Here is a 25,803-nt window from a genome sequence, read left to right on the forward strand (position 1 = left end):
GTCTCAGGGGCTCGTGCCACAAGGACAGGAGACTCCTCGTCAAGGACCGCGGTGAGGAAATGCCACGGTCTGGCCCCGAGCACACCTGAGAAGTGTGGTGCTTCACCTCACCAGAAGTGAAGCCTCGGGAAGGCTGCAGGTCACCGAGTGCTGTGGTCTGGCCTCGAGGTGACCTGCAGGAGTAACGCCTCGGAAAGGCTGTGGGTCAGCAAGGAATGAGTGCGCCGTGCGGGGGCTCCTCACAGCACCACTCTGTCCCGTCCTGCCCTGTCACGTGCACCAAGCACTGTGGCGTGGCTGTGTCACTGCCAACACTAATGTCACCCCATGTCACAAAGGGCCCTTGGACACCCTGTCCCGTTCCATTCCACGGTTACCATGCTGCACCGTGTCACCAAGGGCCGTTGCACACGCTGCCCCCTGCCCTGGGGCCACACCCAGCCCAGCCAAAGTGGCCCAGCTTGGAAGCAATGCCTTGGCCCAAGTGTCTCAGACAGCCCAACAGGATCTTTAGGAACAGCTCAAACCATCAGCAAAGGCTGCCCTGCTCTGTGGGCTCAGGGCAGCAGAAGGAGCCCCTGGGCTGCCGATGCTAAATTTGCTGATTTCCAAAAAATTCTTCATTCACATACCCTTCTACAAAGTAACTAATTCTTTCTGCATCCAGCTTTTTGCATAGCTGAAGCATTATGTCACTGCCTCGGCACCAGCGTGCCTGGTGTCCAGCCTAGTGTCAAACTAGGACACTCCAATAAAATGGAACAAGCCAGTGTTGGTACCTCCAACACAAGAGTGGCAGTAGAAAACAGGGCTGTTGTTATCCCAAGCCAACCATTTGTGTGTATCCACTGGAGTCACAGAAGCACCTGAGCATTTCTGCAGCTCATTTAGGATACAACTGGGAGGCTCCAACCAAAGTAGCAGGGCTGCAGTTGATTTGTGCCCTGCTCTAGGAACATCTGAAGCCACGGATGGCTGCTGAGGAGATGGGGCTGTGATGCTCGCGTGCAGCCAGGAGAGCAAGAGCAGCACCTTTGCAGGGTGTGAAAGGGCTACAGAGAAGTGGGAGAGTGACTCTTTGTCAGGAACTGTAGTGACAGGACAAGGGGAAATGGGTTCCAATGGAGAACAGGAGTGGATTTGATGTTAGGAAAATATTCTTTGGTGTGAGGGGGGTGAGGCCCTGGCCAGGCTGTGCAGAGAGGCATTAAAGGACAGGCTGAACAGGGCCCTGAGCAACCTGGTGAGGTGGGAGGTTGCTCAGGGCTGAACAAGAGGACCTTTAGGGTCCCGCCCAAGCCAAACCATTCCAGGATTCCATCATTCCAGGCCCTAATGGAAGTGGTCCCAGGACTCCTGTAACATCACTGCCCCCAGAGTTGTGATGTCTCAGCCCATGTTCCAGCAGCAGAAACGCAAGCAGGGCAGGATCCCCTCGCTTGGCTTTTGTCCCTTGAACAATCTGAGCACGGGGCAATGCAAAGCAGAGGAGGGCCAGAGCTTTTGGGGGCTCCAAGCCCTTAATATCAGCCCCTGCAGCTGCAAAAGCTGCTCCCCAGATGCTGGCTCCAGCAATTCCCAAGGCCATAAAGGCCTTCAGAGCCTGAATGTGGATTTTGCATCCCTGCAGCTTGATGCCAGCTCTCAGCCCAGGAGTCCCTGTGGCTGCAGCAGGAAGGGTGGCAGAAGGTTTCCTGCCTGCTTTGCATTGCTGCAGGGGCTGCTCCTGTCAGAGCCCCCTCTCTGCTGGTGACAGCTTTGCTCTTGGGGACACCGCTCTGCAGCAGCCCAGGAACACGAGCGGTGCCCAGTGCTGGGAGCGCCGCCAGTGGTTCCCTCCTGTGCTCGGGGACCCAGCCCCAGGGTGGCTGTGCCAGCACCCCCAGGGACCTCCAGCCTCAGGAACCCAGGGCAAGGGGAAACCACAACTGTGCAAATGCTGCCTGTGCCCAAAGCAAATGCAAAGACAGACAGCCTGTGACAAACAAGGACAATTTATTTACACAACAGCACCACCACCACCAACAAACTACAGAATGTATTTACTTTATAAGAACCTTCATAGCAACAATCCATAAAATGTATTTACAAATTAAAGGACCTCTATAACAATTGCAATCTAAGAAATGTATTTACAGAAGAATCTAACTACAGCCTATAGAACATACATACTGAAGGGACTGTGTCCATCATCTCTGTTATTCCTGCAAGAGAAGGAGGCATCCTGGCCACTCCAGCCCAGCCCTGAGGGCTGTTCCTGTGCACGCTCTGGTGCTGTTTCTGCGCTGTCCAGAGCCGCTTCAGCAGCAGCGACTCAGCAGCGCTGCTCGAGGAGACATCACCACCCTCCCCATGGAGGCAGAAGCTGTGCAGACACAGAGCTCTGTGTCAGGGGAGCCTCGGTCTCAGCACCGTGGCCTGGGCAGGCGCGGGGGCCTGGGCTGGCCGCCAGCCCTGCCTCTGCCCTCTGCCCCTTATCGCAGGCACCCAGTGGCCGTGGCCTGGCAGGGCCTCCTTGCCCTCCTTGTCCCCAGCCAGCCCAGCCTGGGCACCTCGGGGCTGCTGAGGCCCAGCCTCGAGGGCTTCTGCCGCAGGCATGGCAGTCTCTCAGGGGAAGCACCAGAGCAGCGGGTGGCAGGAACAAGGCGACTGCCTGGGGGCTGCTTGTGGCCTCTGACACCCAATTCCTCAGGGCTTTGTCTTGGTTCTAGAAGACAGGTGTCTGCTAGGGAGAGCAGGAGCCTCCCTTGGGATGAAAGAATCTAGACCCCCTCCCTCCGAATTATTATAAATTTGAAATCAAGGGGCTTTCAGGCAGAGATCTGGGGATAGGAATAACAGTTCTTTACTAGTATAACCAGGTAAACAAACAAACAATAACTACAGCAATAACAAGAACACAGAACCAGGGACCCCGGGACAGCTTTCTCGGCTGAGATGGGATGGAGGAGAGGCTTTGTTTTCACAAACCCCCTCGGGCAGTCAGTCCCGGTGCTCCTGCAGGGCTCTGAGGAACACTCAGCTGGAACAGCAGGGATGAGCTGAGATCCTGGGCTGGTGGATGAGGTGGATCAGCAGCTCCATGGTGGTGCCTGGCACTGCCACACGTCCCGGCAGGACAGGGGGTGTGAGGCCACCAACGAAGAGGGGAGAAGGAGAAGCAGCAGCTCCGTCTGGGTGATGGCAAAATTCCCTTCTCCCCACCGCAACAGCTCCGCGCCCAAAGTGTCCTTCTCCCAAGCTTAAGAAAAGCCCGCCAAACTGTCCCCACCTTCCTTTTTCCTGCCCCCTTCCAACCCCCTGGGCCTGGCCAAACTCTTTGTCTTTTGTCAATCACCCACCAAGTACCCATAGTTAGGTTGTCCCCACAACTAATGGGTAAAAATTCCACGGGAAATCCAGAATGAAAAAAAAAAAAAGACACCTAACCCCCAACACCTGCCCCTGGCAACAACCTGAGATGGGATTGAATATAACGAAAGGGCCATGGCCAGACCCTCATGTTCTTTGATCCCACATCATGTCATTGCCATAGGCAGGAAAAGGTACAGGTGTCTTCCCAGCATGGATCACAGGGAACATGGATCACCAGGTCTCTGCCGAACTTGAATTTTCCAAGTGGGGATGAAGCTGGGGCAGTGCACAAAGCTCTTCCTGCACTTTGGGACATTTGCAGAGCTTCCCTTACCAGTGCCTCCGTTGGTGTTGGGTCAAGGCAGAGCTCTGGGTGAAGCTCTTCCAACACTGGGGACACTTGTAGGGCCTCTCCCCAGTGTGGATGCGCCGGTGGGTGATGAGGGTGGACTTTCGATTGAAGCCCTCCCCACAGTCAGGGCAGCGGAAGGGCCTCTCATCCGTGTGAATCCGCTGGTGCCTGAGGAGATGGGAGCTCGTCTGAAACCTCTTCCCACACTCAGGACACTCGTAGGGCCTCTCCCCAGTGTGGATCATCTGGTGGATGGTCAGCTGGGACCTCTGGCTGAAGGTGATCCCACATTCCTCACACTCATAGGGACGTTCCCCAGTGTGGGTCCTCTGGTGGCAGATCAGATTGGAGTTCTGGCTGAAGCCCTTCCCACATTTCCCACACTCGTAGGGCCTCTCCCCAGTGTGGATGCGCCGGTGGGTGATGAGGTGGGAGTTGTGCTTGAAGCCCTCCCCACAGTCAGGGCAGCGGAAGGGCCTCTCATCCGTGTGAATCCGCTGGTGCAGGAGGAGATTGGAGCTGGTCTGAAACCTCTTCCCAAACTCAGGACACTCGTAGGGCCTCTCCCCAGTGTGGATGCGCTGGTGGATGATGAGTTGGGAGCTGAAGCTGAAGCCCTTCCCACATTCCCCACACTCGTAGGGCCATTCCCCAGTGTGGATCATCTGGTGCTGGATCAGGCTGTTGCTCTGGCTGAAGCTCTTCTCACACTCCAAGCACTTGTAGGGCTTCTCCCCATCCTGAAGCTGCTCATGGACCACCAGCTCAGAGCCCTGGCTGGATCTCTGGCCGCCTTTCCGGCACAGGGTGGGTCTTTCCTCCTCAGAGCACCCTGGGATGGGTTTGGAGCCCCTCCTCCTGCGGGATCTCTGGGGATTTTCCTCCCTGTTGGATTCCTGCACTGTGGAGCTGCTCAAAACAGCCTCTTCCATGAGGTTCTGCTGCGGGGATTTGTCCTCCCTGGTGTCCATCCTCAGCTCCTTGTCTGGGGGAGGAAGGACAAGGAGAGGATGGGATTTGCCTCCGTGCCAGAGGGAAGGGGAAGGAGATCCCCCCAGTGCGTCCCCGGCAGGACGGCGTCGGCAGCGGGGTTGTCCTGCAGCTGGGGGCCATGCTGGGCTGGGAGATGGAGCAGGAGAGAGGGGGAAAGGGGCACTGACTTCCTCCTCACCTGCCTGGGTGTCCTGGGACATCTTCCTCTTCCTCACAGCCTCCTTCTCCATCTGGCCAAGGTCTGGGATTGGGAAATCCTGGTTTGGGGAAAAATACAATTCACAAGCACATTGGATTAGGGGGTTCCTCCTGCCCAAGTCCATCTCTAGAAATCCCAAGCTATCCATAAAAACCTCCCAAACACCAAGATTCAGCCCTGAAAATGCCTCCCAGGAGTTCCCCATCTCTGGTCTCTCCCCTTTGGTGTTCAGGGGTTCCCCACTGTCCCAGCTGCTGGGGGTCACACTTGTACTGGGGGTCCCCTGTCTACTCAATCCCTGCCCTCCCCAGGCTGCTGGGAGTGCCAGGAATCCAAAAAGCTCCCCCTGTTTCCATCTACCCACTCAGGGATGCTGGGACCCCCCAGTGTCCCCCAAGGGGCATTTTCCGCTCAGCTTTGCAGTCCTTAATTCTTAAATATCCCCCCCCAAAAAACCCAACCCAGGCACCCTCCAGGATATCTGGGCTGGGCTCCCCCTCTCGGGGCACCTGTGGGATGGGGGGTGATGATCCCACAGGTGGGGGACTGTAAATTCAGGGAGTTCTTGACCTCTTGGTTCATTCTCCTTTCCCTGATCCTTCTTTGTCCCTCCTCTTCCTGTTGAAGTGCATTTAAAAAATTATGGTCTGTCCCAAGGGAAGAACTCACCCTTGGTGTTGTATAAGGTCAGTCCCTACCTAACCTCCCTTTTCTTTTCCCTATCCCATTGGCTGTAACCCCCCTGTATCCCCTGGCCACCCCCAAGTTTAAGAGAGCACCTGAGGAATCTCAGCCTCTTTCTTGTCCCAGGCGATCCACATACAATGAACCCAAGGCCACGTCTTGTAAGTCTGAGCCTTCTTTGTCTAAAATACCTTAGGTCCATGTTGGATATATTTTGAGACCCCTTCCCGCCCGTGTTCTGTGATGGGTGGACACATCCCCATGCGGGACAAGAATGAAGGGGTTTGTGGAGTATTTACAACATCTTCCTCCCTCTCCTCCCCTTCCATCCCTCCTCCTTCTCCTCCCTAACACCAGCTTCTTCTCCTGCTTCCATCCCTTCTCACTCTCCTTCTTCATCCCTCCTCTTCCATCCCTCCTCCTCCTCCCTCAGGAGCAGCGACACCCTCAGTGCCCCGTTCCCGAACCCCTCACAGCCCACGGCAGGAGCGGGGATGGAGCCGGGACAGGTCGGGATGGGCAGCGCGGGGCTCTCCGCTGCTCCCACCCGCTGGGGACGGGGGGAACCCGGCCCGGGGAAAAGGAGAGGGAAACTGGGAAAATTGGGGGCTGCAGATCCAACCTGGGGCTGGCTGGGGACCCTGGCTGGGGACTGCCAGCCCTTGGGGCTCCTCTGGGGAGATGCGGGAGGGGGGAACACAGAGAGGGCTGGGGGATCCCAGGAGTGGCAGCACTGGCAGGGACTGGTTTGTACTGGGATCATCCTGGCAGTGGCTGAGATTGCACTGGCTGTGTACTGACATCATACTGGGATCATACTGGGATCATACTGGCAGTGAGTAGGAGCCTGCAGGGGCAACTGAGACCAGGTTGTGAGGAACTGGGAATATGCCCTGCGCTCGCCAGAACCCCGGGATCGCCCCCCATATGTCCCATAAGTCTCCCACAAACCCTTCAGGATCCCCGAGTGCCCCCTCAGCGCCCGCTCGGGACCCCCCAAAGCGTCCCTGGATCCCTGAATGTTCCTGACCCCACAGATTCCCCTTCCAGCCACTGCTGGGAATTCATCTCCCATCATCCCACAACACAGTTCCACGCCCAAACCTCCTGCCGTGCCCCCCGCCCTAAAGAGCCCGGTTACAGCTCCCCAGGTTCCCCCCAAGTGCTCCCGAGCCGTATACATTCGCCCCAAGCACCTGCAGCCACGGCTCGGACGCAAAAGTTTTCTCCAAGCGCTTCCCCACACCGCCAAACGCGCCTTCCGAGCCACTTCCGGGACTACAGCTCCCATCATGCTCCGCGGCGCCCATAGAGCGCTATTCCAGCCGGGACTCCATCTCCCGTCATGCCCCGCGCCTCACCGGAACCCATTGGAGCTGCGCCTACAACTCCCATGATGCTCCGTGGCCCCATTAAACCGTATTATACCGGTGCCTACAACTCCCATCATCCCCCGCGGCCCATAGATTCCCTGTTACAGCCCCCCAAGTGCCCGCCTGGACCCCAAAGGACCCCCGGATTCCCCTCCCTGAGCTCTAAGTGCCCCCCTGGACCCCCAAGTGCTCCCCTGGACCCCGAATTGTCCCACAGAATCCCTAAGTGCCCCTCCAAGTGCCCACCTGGCTCCCCCAAGTGTCCTCCAGACCCCCAAGTTCTCTCTAAATTCTCTCCCCAGACACAAAACTGCCCCAAATGTTCCCCAGAAAAGTCTCCATGGATCCCAAAGTGGTCCCTTTTACCCTGTCTGAGAAAATGATTAAAAAATATGATCAAAGGACTAAAAATAGGAGTAATTAGCATAAAGAGTGAGAAATAGTGACCAATTAATTAATGTAGGGAATTGTGGTACTTTGAACCAAAGACCAAAGTTTCATACTGTAGTCACCGAGCTCTGCTCATCCATTTAGAGGCTCTGTTGGGGTGCGTGGGAGAAGGTGAGGAGGGGTCCCCGGGGGTTGTGTCCCCCCCTGGGAGTGCCTGTGACTCCCCCATGTCCCCGCCATGCCGGGCTCACCCCCTTTTGTCTCTGCCAGAGCTCCTGACCCAGCTCCTGCTCTGCCCTGGGAGGGGCTTTGGGGAGCCCCCCTGGGACCCCCTTGGATCCCCATTCCTGGGCCCTGGGACCCCCCCGCATCTCCTTCCCCAGCTCCGGGACCCCCTGCACCCCCTTCTCCTGCACCAACAGCGCCCTGCACCCCCTTTCCCGGGGATCCTCCCCTGCCAGCCCCTGGATCCCCCGGTTCCGTCAGCCCGGGGACCCCCGGAGCCCCATTCCCGGCCATCCCGGGGCACCGCACCCCCAGGCCTCCCTTTCCAGGGAAAGCCGAGCTGGGCACGGGGCTCTCCAGCCGCTCTGGGATTTCTGATCACCCAAAGGAGAGGGAGAGAGCAGCAGAGAGAGAGAGAAGGAGATTGGGAATCGGGGCTCTGGCTCCCAGCGCCCGCTCCTGCTCCGCCGGGGCTGGGGAGCCGCAGCCGCAGGAAAAATGGGATCCGCGGATCCCGGGGCTTCCCCCGCTTTGGGCCGAAGCCGGCGGGTTCCAGGCAGAGGTTGAGCGCACGGCCCGGGAGTTCAGCCCAGTTTGTCCCGGGGGTCCCGCAGTGCGCGGCCGAGGAGGGTCCCGGGGGATCCCGGGAGGGGATCCCGGGGAATTCCCTGGAATTGCCCCGTCCCCTCCCCCCGCGCTCCCTCGGGCACTTTCGCTTCCGCCTTGGCCGCCCTGCGCCGCCGGGATCTGCCCGGCGACCGGTGACGTCACTGCAGCCTCGGGCTGCCACTGGCGGGCAGCAAAGAGCGGCGCCAATGGCGGGGCCGGAGGCGGCTCTGGGGGCGGGGCCGGGGCTGTGGGCGGGGCCGCAGCGGAGCAGCGCGATGGCTCCAGCGCTGGGGCCGGGGGCGCTCCCGGGGGGCGGCGAGAGGTGAGGGGGACCCCCGGCACCGGGACTCTTTGATCGCCCATTCCGGAGCGCCGAGGGGGCCCTAAACCCCCATTCCTGGGCTCCGCCATCCCACCGAACCCCCATTCCCGGCCGTGGGTCCCACCCTGCACCCCCTTATCCGGCACCAGGAACGCCTGCACCCCTTTCCCGGCCATCCCGCCTCCCGCAGCCCCCAGAGCCCCCTTCTCCTTGACCCATTTCCCCCTGGACCCCTATCCCTGCCTCTCCCAGCAGCAAGCCCCTCCCTTCCTCAGCACTGAGGACACCCGGGACCCCTATTCCCAGCCATCCCGGCTTTCCCTGCCCTCTCCTGGCAATGGGGACACCGGGGACCCTTGGAGCTCCCTTTCCTGGGTACAGGAACGCCCTGAACTCCAGCCATGCCACATCTAGCCAGCCCTAGCCTCCCCTCTTGTCAGTCCTGGCATCCCCAAATGCCCTTCCCGGCTCTCCCCGTTCCCCCTTTCCTTCAGCCGTGACCCCCCCGATCCCAAATCTCCAAATGTCCCCCTAGTTCTCCTCTCCCTGCGTTCCCTGCACGCGGCGCTGTCGGAGCCCGGCCCGGGCTTCCCGCAGTCCATGTCCATGGGGTCCCTGGCTGGGATCCCCTTCCAGCGCCGCCGCAGCGAGCGGGGCCGGGCGGAGCCGCAGCCGCCGGGGATGGCGGCCGGAACCGAGCCGGGATCTTGGGATAGCCAGGGCTGGGATATTGGGATAGCCAGGGCTGGGATATTGGGATAGCCAGAGCTGGGATATTGGGATAGCCAGGGCTGGGATATTGGGATAGCCAGAGCTGGGATATTGGGATAGCCAGAGCCGGGATCTTGGGATAGCCAGGGCTGGGATATTGGGATAGCCAGAGCTGGGATATTGGGATAGCCAGAGCTGGGATATTGGGATGGCCAGGGCTGGGATATTGGGATAGCCAGAGCTGGGATATTGGGATAGCCAGGGCTGGGATATTGGGATGGCCGGGGCTGGGATCTTGGGATAGCCGGGGCTGGGATATTGGGATAGCCAGGGCTGGGATCTTGGGATAGCCAGGGCTGGGATATTGGGATAGCCAGGGTTGGGATATTGGGACAGCCAGGGCTGGGATATTGGGATAGCCAGGGCTGGGATATTGGGATAGCCAGAGCTGGGATATTGGGATAGCCAGAGCTGGGATATTGGGATAGCCAGGGCTGGGATATTGGGATAGCCAGGGCTGGGATATTGGGATAGCCAGGGCTGGGATATTGGGATGGCCGGGGCTGGGATCTTGGGATAGCCAGGGCTGGGATCTTGGGATAGCCAGGGCTGGGATCTTGGGATAGCCAGGGCTGGGATATTGGGATAGCCAGGGCTGGGATCTTGGGATAGCCAGGGCTAGGATCTTGGGATAGCCAGGGCTGGAATACTGGGATAGCCAGGGCTGGGATATTGGGATAGCCAGAGCTGGGATATTGGGATAGCCAGGGCTGGGATCTTGGGATAGCCAGGGCTGGGATATTGGGATGGCCGGGGCTGGGATCTTGGGATAGCCGGGGCTGGGATATTGGGATAGCCAGGGCTGGGATCTTGGGATAGCCAGGGCTGGGATATTGGGATAGCCAGGGCTGGGATCTTGGGATAGCCAGGGCTGGGATATTGGGATAGCCAGGGTTGGGATATTGGGATAGCCAGGGCTGGGATCTTGGGATAGCCAGGGCTGGGATATTGGGATAGCCAGGGCTGGGATATTGGGATAGCCAGGGCTGGAATACTGGGATAGCCAGGGCTGGAATACTGGGATAGCCAGGGCTGGGATATTGGGATAGCCAGGGCTGGGATATTGGGATAGCCAGGGCTGGGATCTTGGGATAGCCAGGGCTGGGATATTGGGATAGCCAGGGCTGGGATATTGGGATAACCACAGCCGGCACAAGGAGCGGCACCGGCACGGGGCCAGCGGGGAGCTGCAGATGCTGCAGCAGCGGCACAGCCAGAGCGGGGCTGAGCGGGGGGAGCCGGGCCTGAGGGATCTGTGGGGCTGCGATGGCAACTGTGGCACCGCCATGGGGATCCCTGAGATCCAGGCTGAGGGATTAACAAATTCCCTGGCTCACAGCTGCAGGGAATGTCTCCGGAAATATGTCAGATATGGGTGGGAGGCGCTGGAGTGTAAAGGTGGGGAGGGCAGAATTCCCAGGTAATGTGGGAATGGGAATGTGGGATTTGGGAGAACAAAATTTGGGAACGTTTGAATTCCCATGGAAATTCCATGGATGGATCTCAGACATCATCCCATTCCCACGGGACCTCCATGGATGGATCCCGCTGCTGTCCCATTCTGTAGATGGATCTCACTGTTATGCCATTCCCATGGAATTCCATGGGCAAATCTTCCTATCCCACTGCCATGGGAGCTCCAATCTGGTTCCCCCCAAACCCATCCTGGGGGACCCCCCATGACCCACCCAGCCCCCCCCAAAACTCTTCTTGGGTCCCCCCTCATCCCCCCACAACGGGAATTCCTGGGAGTCCTCCCGTATCCCCTCCCCCAGGACTTTGGGGGTCCCACCCGACCTGTCCATGCACCCCCAGATTTCTTCCACAGCCCCCCTGTGATGGTGGAGGGTGGGGGCCGAGTGCTGGTGCCCCCCTGCCTGCAGCAGATCCAGCGGTGAGGGCAGTTCGGGAGGTCCCTCAGCATTTGGGGTCCCTGGGATTTGGGGTGACCCCCCGGGCCCCCCAGGATCTCCCTGAACACGCTGACGCTGCTCGTGCACAGTGAGAAGGTTCAAACCCGGCACGGGGTCCCCAGCACTGCCACCCGCATTGCCCAGGTACCCCCAAACCTGCCGAGAACCCCCAAACCCCCCGGGGCACCCCAACCTCCCCGGGATCCCAAACACATCCCTGGATGCTCCAAAAACTCCCCAAAACCGCAAAACCCCATACAGACATTGAGAAGGTTCATACCTGGCATGGGGTCCCCATCTCCATCACCAGCAGGTTCCCCAAAACAGCCTTGGGACCCCCAATTCCACCCCTGGGATCACCCAAATTCCTCCATCTGGACCCCTGTAAACCCCCCTGAGAACCCCAAAAAAACCACCGTGGCCCCAAAAACACCCAGAACTTCCCAAACCCCCCAGGAACCCCTCACCAAGGTTTATACCCAGCACGGGATCCCCATGGCCATCATTGGCATCTCCCAGGTGGAGATCTCCCATTCGCATCTCTCCAACCCCTCCCGGGACCCCCAACCCCTCCCGGGGCTCCACTGCCAGAATCACCGGGAGTGCTGTTGCCCTTTACAGTGGTACCCAAAAATACCGGGGTCCTTAAAGCAGCCATGGTAGAGAGAACCCCCAAAATCCACCCTGGGGGACAAAACATCTCCTACAGGGGCTTGGGGTGGGGACACCCCTTAAAATGTCACTTAAAGCCGTCATGATCCCCCCTCAAAAGAGTCTTGTGGGGCTGTGGCTGCTCAAACACCTTAAAATGGGGAGGAAAAAACACCCCTGTAGTGGTGGGATCCCCCCCAAAAAACCTGAAAAAGAGAAAAACTCCTCTTGAGAGGGGCCTGAAGACCCTGAAAGGCCCTGGAAGAGGGACAAGATCCCCTCCTCTGCTGGGGCCTCCCCGAGCCGGGAACTCTCCCGTTCCTGCACTCGGGGGAGCCCCGAACGACGGCGGCTCCTGGGCTGAGCCCCCCTCAGCCGGGGCTGCGGGGGGAACTGGGGGGGCTGGGACGGGGCTTGGGGGTCCTGGGGTGAACTGGGGGACCCTCAGTGCTCCCATCTCCCCCTGTTCCCCTGTCCCGCCCCGTTCCCATTGTTCCCCCAAACCTCCGCTGCCCCCAGCTCGGTTTGGGGGGGACCCAGCCCTTTGCCATCGTGTCCCGGCCCGGCCCCGCTCACCCGAGGGCTCCGAACCACGCCCAGGGACAGAGGAGGGACAGAGGAGGAGGAAGAGGAGGGACAGAGGAGGAGGAAGAGGAGGAGCAGGAGGAGGAAGAGCTGGAGCAGGCAGAGGAGGCTCCACGTGCGCTCCCCGCTCTCTGGATCTGCAGCTCCTTCGGGACCATCGCCCCCCATCCCGCAGGTGCCCGGGGAGGGGGAGCTCGCCCCAAATACCCCGGGGCTCCCTGGGTTTGGGGTTTTTGGGGGGGATGTTTGGGGATGGCAGGGCTCCAGAGCCGAGCCGCAGATGCCCCTCGGGGGACCCCGGGGGTCCCCGGGAGGTGTTTTTGGGGGGTCCCAGTGGCGGCAGAGCCCCGGCAAAGGGGCCGGGGGAATGCGGGTCCCCCCGCGGTGGGGGTTGGGCTTCCCGGGCCGGGCCCCCCAAACTCTGCCGGGGCCGCGGGGGCGGGGGGACCCCGGTTTTGGGGAAACCCGGGAGAGCCGCGGCTTCCCTGAGCGGGGACCCCGAGAGGGGGGGACCCCTGGGATTGTCGGGACCCCGGGGGGTGCTGGGGCTGGAGGGGCGGCACGGCCGGGAAAGGGGTTCGGGGCTCCCGGTGCCGGCAGTGGGAGCCCAGTTGCTCCCCCCGTGTGGTTCCAGTGTCCTCGGCACCGCAGGACGAGCCAAATCACTCCCAGTCATTCACTATTAGGGTACAATTTGTCTCCATTTTCCCCAAATGTTGTCTCAATTATTTCCCCCACTTTTGCTCCATTTTCCCCCAATTTATTCCCATTTTTGCACAGTTTTATTTATTTTTCCCCAATTTTCTCCCATTTTTATTTCATTTTTTCCCTATTTTTTCTCCATTTTTCCTCATTTTTATCCCATTTTCATATAATTTTTCCCCATTTTTATCCTATTTTTTCCCCCGTTTTTCCCCGTTTTTCTCCTTTTTTCCTCCATTTTCCCCTTTTTTTATCTCATTTTTTTCTCTATTTTTCCCTATTTTTTTCCCCATTTTTCCTCCACTTTCCCTTAACTTTTTCCTCATGTTTTCTCATTTTTTCAGTTTTTTTTCCCCATATTTAATCTACTTTTTCTCAATTTCCCCATTTTACACCACTTTTGCTCCATTTTTCCCCAGTTTTTTCCCTATGTTCTCTCCTATTTTCTCCATTTTCTGCCATTTTTCTCCCATTTTTCCTTCACTTTTACCATTTTTATTCCCAATTTCCTCCATTTCTCTCCCAGTTTCCTCCTTTTTTTTTCCCATTTTTATCCCAGTTTATTCTCATTTTTCCCCATTTTTCCCAATTTTCTTCCATTTTTTTCTCCATTTTTTCCCCAATTTTTCCTCCATTTCTCTCCCATTTCCAGCATTTTTTCCCTATTTTTATAGCATTTTCTCCATTTTTCTCTCATTTTTGCTCCATTTTTCCTCAATTTTTTTCTCTTTTTTCCCATTTTTTCCAGCTTTTTCCAGATTATTTTTTTCTTTCTTTTCCTCACTTAATCCCTGATTTTTTTCCATTTTTCCCAATATTTTCCCCATTTTTTTTCCTCCCTTTTTTCCTATTTTTCCTGATTTTTCCCTATTTTTTTCCCAAATTTTTCCTGTTTTTTTCCTGTTTTTTTTTTCCTATTTCTTTTCCTGATTTTTCCCTCATTTTTCACATATTTTTTCAAATTTTTTCCTCATTTTTTTCCTGATTTTTGCCTCTGATTTGTCCCAAATTTTCCCCATTTTTTCCTGATTTTTGCCTGTTCTTTACCTAAATATTTCCTGGCTTTTTCCCAATTTTTTTCCATTTTCCAAGGGTTTTTTTCCCCGCCTTCTTTTCCTCATTTTTTCCCTGATTTCTTCCTGGATTTTTTCCCAAATTTTTCCTGGTCTTCTTCCTCTTTGATTTCCTGATTTTTCCCCTGTTTTTTCCCAATTTTTTCCCCTGTTTTTTCCCAGATTTTCCCCCATTTTTTCCTGATTTTTCCCTGTTCCTTTCCCAGTTTTTTCCATGTTATTCCCTATTTTTTTCCTAAATTTTCCCCTGATTTTTCCCTGTATTTCCTCTTTTTTTTTCCTGATTTTTCCTGATTTTTTTCCAAGTCTCTTTCCTCTCTCTTTTCTTGATTTTCCCCATTTTTTCCTGATTTTTCTTGATTTCTTTTCCTGATTTTTCCTCTTTCTTTTTCTGATTTTTTCCCAATATTTTCCCAATTTTTTCAAAAATTTTCCTTGATTTTTTTGTGGTTTTGTTCCCATTTTTTTCCCTAGATTTTTCCATTTTCCTTTCCCAAATTTTTCTGGTTTTCCCCAAATTTTTCCTGATTTTTCTTCATTATTTTTTTTTTATTTTTCCAGGTTTTTTTATCCTTTTCCTGATTTTTTTCCCCCTGATTTTCCTTTTTCTTTACAATTTTTTCTGATTTTTTTCCCAATTCTTTTTCTGATTTTTATGCAGTTTTTCCCCAAATATTTCTGGCTTTCCGTTGATTTTTTCAATTTTTTTCCAAATTTTTCCCTGATTTTTTTCCCAGGGTCTTTTTGTCCTTCTTTTCCTGATATTGTACCTGATTTTTTCCCAATTTTTTTCATGCTTTTCCCATTTTTTCCTGATTTTTTCCTCTTCTTCTCCCAAATTTTTCTGTTTTTTTCTCAGTTTCTTCTCAAATTTTCCTGGTTTTTCCCATTTTTTTTCCCATTTTACCAGATTTTATTCCTCTTTCTTTTCCTGATTTTTCCCGATTTTTCCCAGTTCTTTCCCCGTTTTTTTTCCTGATTTTCCCATTTTCCCCAAATTTTTCCTGTTTTTTCTTGATTTTTTCCTTCTTTTCCTATTTTTCCTGATTTTTCCTCATGTTTTCTGATTTTTCCTGATTTTCCCAGTTTTTTTCTGCTTTCTTTCCTGATTTTTTTCCCTGAGTTTTCCTTGAGGTTTCTCCTTTTTTTTTTCCCCCAAATTTTTCCTGGTTTTGCCAACTTTTTGTCAATTTTTTCCCTGTTTTTCCCAAATTTTTCCCATTTTTTCCCTGCTTTTTCCCCAAATTTTTTTGATTTTGCCTTGGGATTTTTTTTCTGTTTTTTCCCTGATATTTCCCCTTTATTTTCCTTGAATTTACCCTGTTTTTTTTCCCATTATTTCCCCATTTTTCTAGTTTCCTTTGCACTCCCAGTCTGATCCCAGTCACCCCCAGTATGAGGCCAGTGGCCCCCAGTTGCTCCCTGTCAGTGCCAGTATAACCCCAGTAGCCTCCAGTGTGATCCCTGGGACTCCCTGTCTCTCCCAGTATATCCGAGTCAGCCCCAGCACGCTCCCAGTCATTCCCAGCTCCTCCCAGTTCCTCTCAGCGTGATTCCAGTTGCTCACAGCCACTCCCAGTCAATCCCAGTATGATTCCAGTCACCCTCAGTGGGATCCCAGTCTCAGCCAGCAGGGACCCAGCTGCTCCCACTGTGATCCCAGTATGATCCCAGTTGATTATGATCCCAGAATAGTTTTAATTCTTCCCAGTTCCTACCAGTATGATCCCAGTTGTCCCTGAAATAGTCCCAGTCCATCTCAGCATGGTCCTACTCCCAGTTTCTCCCACTGTGATTCCAGCTGTTCCCAGTTATGGTCACAGTCACTCCCAGTATATCCCAGCTGCCCTCAGCATGCTTGTGCTCATTCCCAGTCATTCCCAGTTACCCCAGTAGGGTTCCAGTTACCCCAGTACAAACCAGTCCCTGCCAGTGCTGCCACTCCTGGGATCCCCCAGCCCTCTCTGTGTTCCCCCTCCCACATCTCCCCAGAGCAGCCCCAAGGGCTGGCAGTCCCCAGCCAGGGTCCCCAGCCAGCCCCAGGTTGGATCTGCAGCCCCCAATTTTCCCAGTTTCCCTCTCCTTTTCCCCGGGCCGGGTTCCCCCCGTCCCCAGCGGGTGGGAGCAGCGGAGAGCCCCGCGCTGCCCATCCCGACCTGTCCCGGCTCCATCCCCGCTCCTGCCGTGGGCTGTGAGGGGTTCGGGAACGGGGCACCGAGGGTGTCACTGCTCCTGGGGGAGGAGGAGGAGGGATGGAAGAGGAGGGATGAAGAAGGAGAGAGAGAAGGGATGGAAGTGGCAGAAGAAGGTGGAGTTAGGGAGGACAAGCAGGAGGAAGAGGAGGGACAAATGAAGATCAGGGAAAGTAGAAGGAACCACTATATCGAGCACTCCCCGAATTCACAGTCCCCCACCCATGGGATCATCATCCCCCATCCCATAGGTGGCCGGGGAGGGGGAGCTTGGCCCAGATATCCTGGGGGGTCCCTGGGTTGGGTTGTTTAGGGGGTATATTTGGGGAATGAAGAACTCCAAAGCTGAGTGGAAAATGCCCCTTGGGAGCCCTGGTGGCAGCTGCTGGCAGAGGCAGCCTGGAGGAGCAGAGCCCTGTGACCCCCAGGACCCCAAAGTGGGGAGCCCAGAGAGCAGGAGTGCCGTGGTTCACGGGACCCTCAACCGCCTGGAGAGGGGAAGGGGGGACTCCTTGTACTGCCTGCGCCCCGAAGCAGAGAATAAGGGGAGAAGTGACACTGGAACTCCAAAAACTCCCCACCATCTCTACATGTTGAAGTGAAAATGGGGGGAACTCTTCAGATTCCTGGCACTCCCAGCAGCCTGGGAAGGGCAGGGACTGAGTAGGTGGGGAACCCTCAGTACAAGCGTGACCCCCTGCAGCTGGGACAGGGGGGAACCCCTGAACACCAAAGGGGAGAGACCAGAGATGGGGAACTCCTGGGAGGCATTTTCAGGGCTGAATCTTGGTGTTTGGGAGGTTTTTATGGGCCAATTCTCCGGGTGAAGCTGGTGACTTCTAGAGATGGACTTGGGTCGAGGGACCTTCAAACTGAAGATACTCTTCCCCTGTTTTACCCAAACCAGGATTTCGCATTCCCAAATCTTGGCCCGATGCAAAAAGAGGCTGCGAGGAAGAGGAAGATGCCCCAGGACACCCAGGCAGGTGAGGAGGAAGTCAGTGCCCCTTTCCCCCTCTCTCCTGCTCTATCTCCCAGCCCAGCACGGCCCCCGGCTGCAGGACAACCCCGCTGCCGACGCCGTCCTGCCGGGGACGCACTGGGGGGATCTCCTTCCCCTTCCCTCTGGCACGGAGGCAAATCCCATCCTCTCCTTGTCCTTCCTCCCCCAGACAAGGAGCTGAGGATGGAGACCAGGGAGGACAAATCCCCACAGCAGAACCTCGTGGAAGAGACCATTTTGAGCAGCTCCACAGTGCAGGAATCCAACGGGGAGGAAAAGCTGCAGAGATCACGCAGGAGGAGGGGCTCCAAACCCATCCCAGGGTGCTCTGAGGAGGAAAGACCCACCCTGTGCCGGGAAGGCGGCCGGAGATCCAGCCAGGGCTCTGAGCTGGTGGTCCATGAGCGGCTTCAGGATGGGGAGAAGCTCTACAAGTGCTTGGAGTGTGGGAAGAGCTTCAGCCAGAGGAAAACCCTGATCCGCCACCGGATGATCCACACTGGGGAATGGCCCTACGAGTGTGGGGAATGTGGGAAGGGCTTCAGCTGCAGCTCCCACCTCATCATTCACCAGCGCATCCACACTGGGGAGAGGCCCTACGAGTGTCCTGAGTGTGGGAAGAGGTTTCAGAGCAGCTCCGCTCTTCTCCTGCACCAGCGGATTCACACGGGTGAGAGGCCCTTCCGCTGCCCTGACTGTGGGGAGGGCTTCAAGCAAAACTCTCACCTCATCACCCATCAGCACAGCCACACTGGGGAGAGGCCCTACGAGTGTCCCCAGTGTGGGAAGAGCTTCAGCCACAGCTCCAGCCTGATCTGCCACCAGAGGACCCACACTGGGGAACGTCCCTATGAGTGTGGGGAATGTGGGATGACCTTCAGCCGGAGGTCCCAACTGACCATCCACCAGATAATGCACACTGGGGAGAGGCCCTACGAGTGTCCTGAGTGTGGGAAGAGGTTTCCAACCAGCTCCACTCTCCTCAGGCACCAGCGGATTCACACGGATGAGAGGCCCTTCCGCTGCCCCGACTGCAGAAAGGGCTTCAAGCAAAACTCCCACCTCATCACCCACCGGCGCATCCACACTGGGGAAGGCCCTACGAGTGTCCCCAGTGTGGGAAGAGGTTTCAGAGGAGCTCCACTCTCCTCAGGCACGAGCGGATTCACACAGATGAGAGGCCCTTCCGCTGCCCCGAGTGCAGGAAGGGCTTCAAGCGAAACTCCCACCTCATCACCCACCGGCGCATCCACACTGGGGAGAGGCCCTACGAGTGTCCCCAGTGTGGGAAGAGCTTCACCCAGAGATCTCACTTGACCCAACACCAACAGAAGCACCGGTAAGGGAAGCCCTGTGAGTGCCCCAAGTGCAGGAAGAGCTTCGTGCGCTGCCCCAGCTCCATCCCCCATGGGAGGACCCACATTGGGCAGAGCCCTGATGACCCACGTTCCCAGTGATCTGCGTTTTGAGGACACTGGGTTGGTTGTCATTTTCTTTTGTTCCGATTATCTTTTGATTCATCTTCATCCCTTTAAAACAGACAAAATTGGGGTAAAAGTCTACAAAGTCATCAAAGGCATCTAGAGCCTCACATTTTACTAGTGCTTCAAGGTAATCTGGTATTCAGGGAAATACTTAGGGGTTGTGGAGCTATTTGGTGGAGCTTTCTCCATTTTTTGGCACTCAAAGCAATGAGAGTTTGATCTGTCACCTCAAAACCACTCAATGCCACTGAAAACTGCACAGTCCCACTCAAAACTATTGGATCCCACAACTCCTCCGGGTGTGATGCCTCAAGTTTTAGCTTTAATATCTTTCATGTTTTGCACTGTCTAGGTTTGTAGTTTTGAACTTCCTATTAAGTGTTAGTGAGCTCTCTTCACAGAGTAGATAGACAGAACCATTCCTTTTCTAGCTTGATACCAAGGACAGCCGTTACAAGTTTCAGGCCCAAAAGCATAAACAAGGGTGGACTGAAGAGAGAAAACAAGAAGGACAGGACTTTGTCAACTGAAGCTGTAACTGGACAATGAACCCCAATCTGCAGATGGACCTAAACTTCTAAAAATGTGAGAAATCGTGATGAGTTGTTTTATTGGTTTGTGGTTTTTTTGACTATTTTTTGCTCCATTTTGTGTGTAGCCCTGGCCAGGCTCTTGTACTGCCCAAGGTGTGTCCTTTAAGGCCATTTAATAAACTTTATTCTTAACTCTGTCCAGCCTCTGTTCTATGTCAGCCTTCTGAAGGCATCAGGTGGAATGGGGTTGGAAGGGGATTGGGTGAAGTGGGATGTAAATCAGGAGGGGTGAGATGGGCATTGGGTGGGGCAGAATGGATGGGATGGAGTTTGGGAGGTGTGAAATGGGGGAAATCGGGCTTGGGAAGGGGTCTTGATATCCAGCAGGGATGGGATGGGTTGGGACTGGGTCTGGGGATATGGGCTTGGGTCTGCAATGAGACAGCCAAAGTTTGGGGATGATGAAGGGAGGGTGTGTCCATTACTGAGTGAGGTTTTGGATATTCCACATTCCTGAAGAGATTTTGGGTATCTCACGTTTCTGAGGCAGTTTTGGGACACTCCCCAGCTCTTGGGGGGTTCCTGAGAGCAGCTCCATGGAGCCCCATTGCCAGGGCTGGTTGCCATGGGCACGAGCTCAGAGCTGTAGCCAGAGTGCGTTGCCTCGGTGCTGGAGAGCAGAGAAATGATGAACGGCCCCAGACATCTCCAGGGTGTGTTTGGGGGCAGAGCAAGTTCTGTCTAGGTGGGGCGGTCACTGCCCCAGCCCAGCCACTGCAGCCTCTGCTCCAGCCCCAAAGTGGCTGCCAAGCCCCTGGCACCCTGAAAACCCCAGCTGGGAGAGGGAGCAGAGCAGGTGAGGCTGTGACACGGGAGTGATACTGACACGTGCCATGGCCCTGGAGCTCACAGCAGCTGAGATGGCGCTGGATCCAAGGCTGACTGTGGATCTCTGTCCCTGTCTCTCCTCCCCTTACTTCCAGTTTTCAAAATCTGGATGGCTTGAAGATGGATGGGTTGGACGAGTTGGCTCAGTCAGTGCTTAGTGAAGTGATTTCCTCTAATTGCATGCAGATTTATGATTTCCCGAGTACTTCATTCTCTAAAGTTTGCAGCTGAAAGTTTGTTCCCCATCCTCCTGAGAAGTTTGTTGTTTTCTCCCATGCACTGCCCGAGGGGATCGAGGTACCTCAGGTCCCTTTCCAGCAGGGCCCGAGCGAGCTTGGGGCACAGCACAGGGAACTGCAATGCTGAGCCAGCCCTGGCTGGGTTGGAGGAAGCAGAAAGGCCAAGCCCTGAGCCCAGGCCTGGCACAGCAGGGCCTGTCCCTCACGGGTGGCTCGGGGCTCTTTGTGGGGCAGTGGGATGTGAGGGGCAGCAAGGACAAATGCCATAAACCTGCAAGCCCTGCCAGCCTCCTCAGGGAGGGCCGAGGGAGGAGCAAAGACCTTCCTGGGGCTGTGCCCTGCGCCAGGAGGGATTGTGCCAGTGGAGTTGACCCTAAATTTCTTCTCCCAGGCAGCTTTAGGACACGGAACATGGAGAAGCCAGAGCCAACTCTCAGCTTTCCACAGTCCTCCAGTAGAATCCTGTGTGGGGAGCAGCCTGGGAGCAGGGTTTGTGTGTCAGGGGAGGGGAATTCAGAGCCCTTTTCTCCCCCATGGCCTGAGGGTCTGCATTTTCAATGGCCCTGCAGCTGCCAAAGGGGCCTTTTTCACCCAGCTGAGAACAGTTCTGCTGATGGCCTGTCCTAAACCCGTTTTTCCTGCAAATGTGCCTATGAAACCTCATTTTTTGCATCCCCAGATCTTGTGTGCATGCAGGTGTCTCAACTGAAGGGTAGAACAGCTCTGCTATGTAGGAGCTCTCTTTTTCGTGGTGATTTTTTTTTTTGTTTTTTTTTTTTAAATTATCTCCCCTGTCAGCTCTGGGCAGAGCTCTGTAACTGTGTGTGACACTTGTCTGTGGCACTGTGGGGGTGGCCAAGGGGACCTTCCCCGAGCTGTCTGCAGAGGAATCCACAGCAGCCCAGGCCGGGGGTGCTCAGTGGCCGCTCAGTTCCGCTGACTGGACGCGGCTCTGGACGCTTCCCTTGGAGCATCTCCAGGGAGGGAACGCTGGGGCTGCCCCGGCTGTGGTGTCACTGCCAGGGGAACGCTGGGGCTGCCCCGGCTGTGGTGTCACTGCCAGGGGAACGCTGGGGCTGCTGGCCCGGCTGTGGTGTCACTGCCAGGGGAACGCTGGGGCTGCCCCGGCTGTGGTGTCACTGCCAGGGGAACGCTGGGGCTGCCCCGCTCCTGCCCCACCCCATCAGCTCTGCCAGCGCCTCCAGGGGACACAAAGGCTGAGCCAAAGGGTGAGAGTTGCACAAGGGGCTGAGCTGGGATCTGGGACCCATTGGGATCATGGAGTCCAGCCCCCGGCCCTGCACAGACACCCCAACAATCGCAGCCCGTGCATCCCTGGCAGCGCTGGCCAAAGGCTCCTGGAGCTGCGGCAGCCTCGGGGCCGTGCCCATTCCCTGGGGAGCCTGGGCAGTGCCCCAGCCCCCTGTGGGGGAAGAAGCTTTTGCTGATCTCCAGCCCAGCCCTGCCCTGGCCCAGCTCCAGCCGTTCCCTCGGCTCCTGTCCCTGCTCACCTGGGCAGAGATCAGAGCTTGCCCAGAGAAGCTGTGGCTGTCCCTGGATCCCTGGAAGTGTCCAAGGCCAGGTTGGACGGGGCTTGGAGCAGCCTGGGATAGTGGAAGGTGTCCCTGCCATGGCAGTTGATGGAATGATAAGGTTCACTTAAGGTTTAAGGTTTCTTCCAAGCCAAGGCATTCTGTGGTTCTGTGATTTTGGGGGAGATGCTGAAGCTCTGGCTCAGCTTTATCTCAGCGAATGTCTGGACCCAGCAGCAGCCATGGGTGGGATCATCTCCTCCTCCCTCTCGCTGTGGCTGTAACTCACCCAAGGGCTGTGTCATAAATGAAATTGAAATTTGGACAACTTGGTCTATTGAGTTAACAGCAGTGTAATAACAAGAAAAAAAATGATACCATTTAGTGAATTGAATACAATAATTCAATTTAATAAAAGAATACAATTTAGTGGATTGAATAGCAATTTGATATAGAAGGAATACAATTTAGTAAAAGAGTACAATTTAGTGAATATATTCATATATATATATACATATGTATATATATCTATGAATATATATATGAATATAGCTTGCCAGTAATTATGATTAAAGCATAAGCAAAACTGACCGGGGTACAGAGAGGGCTTCTCAACCCCCTTACATATGAAATAAAGCAATTCAAACTGAACTTATATACTGTATACTTATTCATTCATGTTTACAGTAAGTCTCATCTTATTTCTGATTCCTTAATTTTACATCACTATTCTTCATGGTGCATGCTTCACTTGTTGCTAGGGGGTCTTCTGTCTTCTTTTGGTGGTATTATGGATGAAGGCTTACACTCATCCTCGTTGTTCTCTGGATAACCTTACAGGCTGTGCATGCATCCTAAGCTTTGTGTTATGTAAGTGAGCATTGTGCTCCACTAATTAGTCTTATGTTTTATAATTTTCAGGCCCTATGCCTAAATTCATTCCAACTTTATCCATCTCAAGTTCGATTTTGTCTTAGGACATTTCTTATCTCAAAACTACATCCTGTACCTTAAGTTTAACATGTAACATCTGTACAGGGGGTACATCTGCCTTGTAACACTAATTCCCTAGATTGCTCCTAATAATAACTTTCCAAATAGTTACAATTTAGTTAGCACTAATCATTTTCATTTATTACAGGAGGGTGTGAAAACAGGAGCATTGTTTGGTGTGGCCTCCTCTCTGCCTTTCACACCTTTCAGTGCTTTGACCCAGCCCAGAGCTTTCTCCAAGAGTGCAATGAAGCAGCTGTTCCTGCTCCCAGCTCTGGCTTTTTCCAGTCTCTGACCCTGACTGGTTTTGTCCCTCTTGCTGTGCCCTCTGTTCCCCCAGGGGCTGCCCCAGGCTGAGGGATCAGATCCAGGCACTGCTGCTGCTCCCTGGGGACCAGCCCCAGTTTGGTTGTTGCTGTCAGTGCCAGCAGCAGCGGTGGCTGGAGCAGCGGGTGCTGACAGTGCCCCAAGGCCCGGGGCTGGAGGGGTCCCTGGGCTGGGGCTGGGAGGGAGCTGCCCCTTGTTCTCCCTCTGCCTCACGCAGAGCTGGGCTGGGCACAAGTGGGGCAGCAGAGCCAACAGGGAGCCTGCGAGTCTCTTCCAGCCGTGCCTGCTCAGAGTTTGGCCTTGGAGCTTCAGGTGGGCAAAGGCAGCTGCTCTGCTCCCTCTGCGTGTGCCCGTGTTCAGCAGTGCTGCTCCATCAGTCTGTGCCCAGCAACGGGGAAAAGCCTCAGCCCTGCAGGGCCAGGAGCTGCCGGGCTCTGCCTGAGCAGCTCAGCCAGCGGGAAGGGAGCTGCTCCACACGGGAACCAGGAGCAAAGGACATGCCTTTTCTAGGACATGTTTTCTGTAAAAAAAAAAACCCAAATCAACAAAACAAAAAAACAAAACAAAAAAGAAAACATGAAAAAATATGAAAGATAAAAATTACCCCCAAATGTGTAGTGAAAAATCTTCTATAACTCTGGAGTAAGAAAGAGGTGACTGATCTTTTGAAAAAGATAACTCAGATTTGATTTTAGTTACTTAGTTTGTACATGTGCTAGTGGAAAGGATCCATTAGCTGCCTTCCTTTACAGATTTGATGGATGTTTTCCAATATTAAGATATTTTACACTGCAGTTAAAGGAATAGGAAATTGAAATACATGTTCTTTATGACTGTGTCTTCAGCGTAAAAATTTTGCCGTTTGAAACTTGGACCTAAAGTGTTGCAAATGGAAGTGATAAATCCCAATGGACTGAGTGAATGCAGCTTTTCCTATGGGATGTGCAGCACTCCAAGGACTTCCTCAGTGGGGCTGTGGGTGCTTGGAGCTTTGTCCTGTGCCACTCCGGGATGTCATGAGATGGGACTTCACCTGCCACCAGCCCAGGTCACGCTCTGCCACCCCAGCTCCTTGGACCTTGTGTCCCCAAAGAAGACACAAGGTGTTTCTGCTGCTCCACCTTTGCACAGATCCACAGAGAGCTGGGATTATCCCAAGTCTCGTGTCTCCATTGTGCCATATTCCTAAAGAACCAGCAGCCCATCCCTATGAATATGGTGAGTTATGTGGATGGTTGTCTGCTCCCTTTCCTGCCTAGAAATCCTGAAACTGCTTCTAAATGCTGTTCCCTTCAGCTCTTGGACACCTACTCCCACAGAGCTGGGAAAAAAATGCCCTGGCCATGGCTTACAAGGTGAGTTATGCCAAAGTTAGAGCTCTGTGGGAAATCTCTATCCATCCCTATCCTTTTAATATATCTGTACGTGGGGGTGTGCATGCATGTGTCTTGTATGGGAAGGAAGGGGTGTGCAAACAACGTGACTGACACTTTCACCCTCTGTGTTCATTCCATACTCATGGGTACCAAGATATTATGGAAACCTTTGCAAGGACAGACCTTCTGTCCATGGATACAGAGACATCCAAGAGCCCCTGGCACAGACAGACCCTTCTGTCCATGGATACAGAGACATCCAAGAGCCCCTGGCAAAGACAGACCCTTCTGTCCATGGATACAGAGACATCCAAGAGCCCCTGGCAAAGACAGACCCTTCTGTCCATGGATACAGAGACATCCAAGAGCCCCTGGCAAAGACAGACATTGCTGTTCTTCAGCCACGGACAGGATGCGTCCCTGAGACTGGGGCTTGGCCTTCCTCATGGAGAGGGGCATCAAGGAAGGCTGCAGTGTGATGGAGACTGTGATGGGCTGGGAACTCACTGGGGGAAAGGAGGGAGCAGTTGTGAAGTAAAAAGCGGGTGGGGGACAGAACTCCTTCAGAGAATAGAACTGTTCTGAGCTACAGCTTGAGCAAGATGAAAAATGTCATTTGGGGTCATCCCAGATTGATTTCATTCCAGAAGTTATGGAACAAGTTTAATTTTTGGGGGGTGTCATGTTTTCCCTTGGAGGTGGACACTGCAGACTTGAGCTGCATTGCCAAAATGCTCCAGTCTCTGCTGCAGGTCACACCGTTTCTTCTTTGGCTGATCCCGGCCCGGTGCTGAGCCCAGCAGAGCCCTGGCAGAGCCCAGAGCAGCCTCAGCATCCACAGAGCCCGGCTGCAAGGAGAGAAAGCAGAAACCGCCCGTCAGCTGAAGGCTCCTGTCCCCTTGTCCCAGCCAGCCGCGGTGCCCAGGCCATGCTGGCCGTGCTCAGAGCTGGGCCCAAAGCTGCCCATCACTGCTGCCTTTGGGAGCAGAGCAGGAGGGCAGGACATGTGCCCAGCCTGCAGCCAGCCACGGCAGATCCAG

General features: G+C 54.8%; 2 pseudogenes; one reads left to right on the forward strand and one right to left on the reverse strand.

Annotated features, from left to right (window-relative positions):
• LOC131586380 (uncharacterized) overlaps positions 1 to 25,803 on the forward strand; it is a 585,722-nt pseudogene that overhangs the window by 523,505 nt on the left and 36,414 nt on the right.
• LOC131586384 (zinc finger protein 850-like) overlaps positions 1 to 25,803 on the reverse strand; it is a 287,187-nt pseudogene that overhangs the window by 143,123 nt on the left and 118,261 nt on the right.

This window comes from Poecile atricapillus, chromosome 19 (assembly GCF_030490865.1).
Source record: "Poecile atricapillus isolate bPoeAtr1 chromosome 19, bPoeAtr1.hap1, whole genome shotgun sequence".
In the NCBI taxonomy this organism is placed as follows: Eukaryota; Metazoa; Chordata; class Aves; order Passeriformes; family Paridae; genus Poecile; species Poecile atricapillus.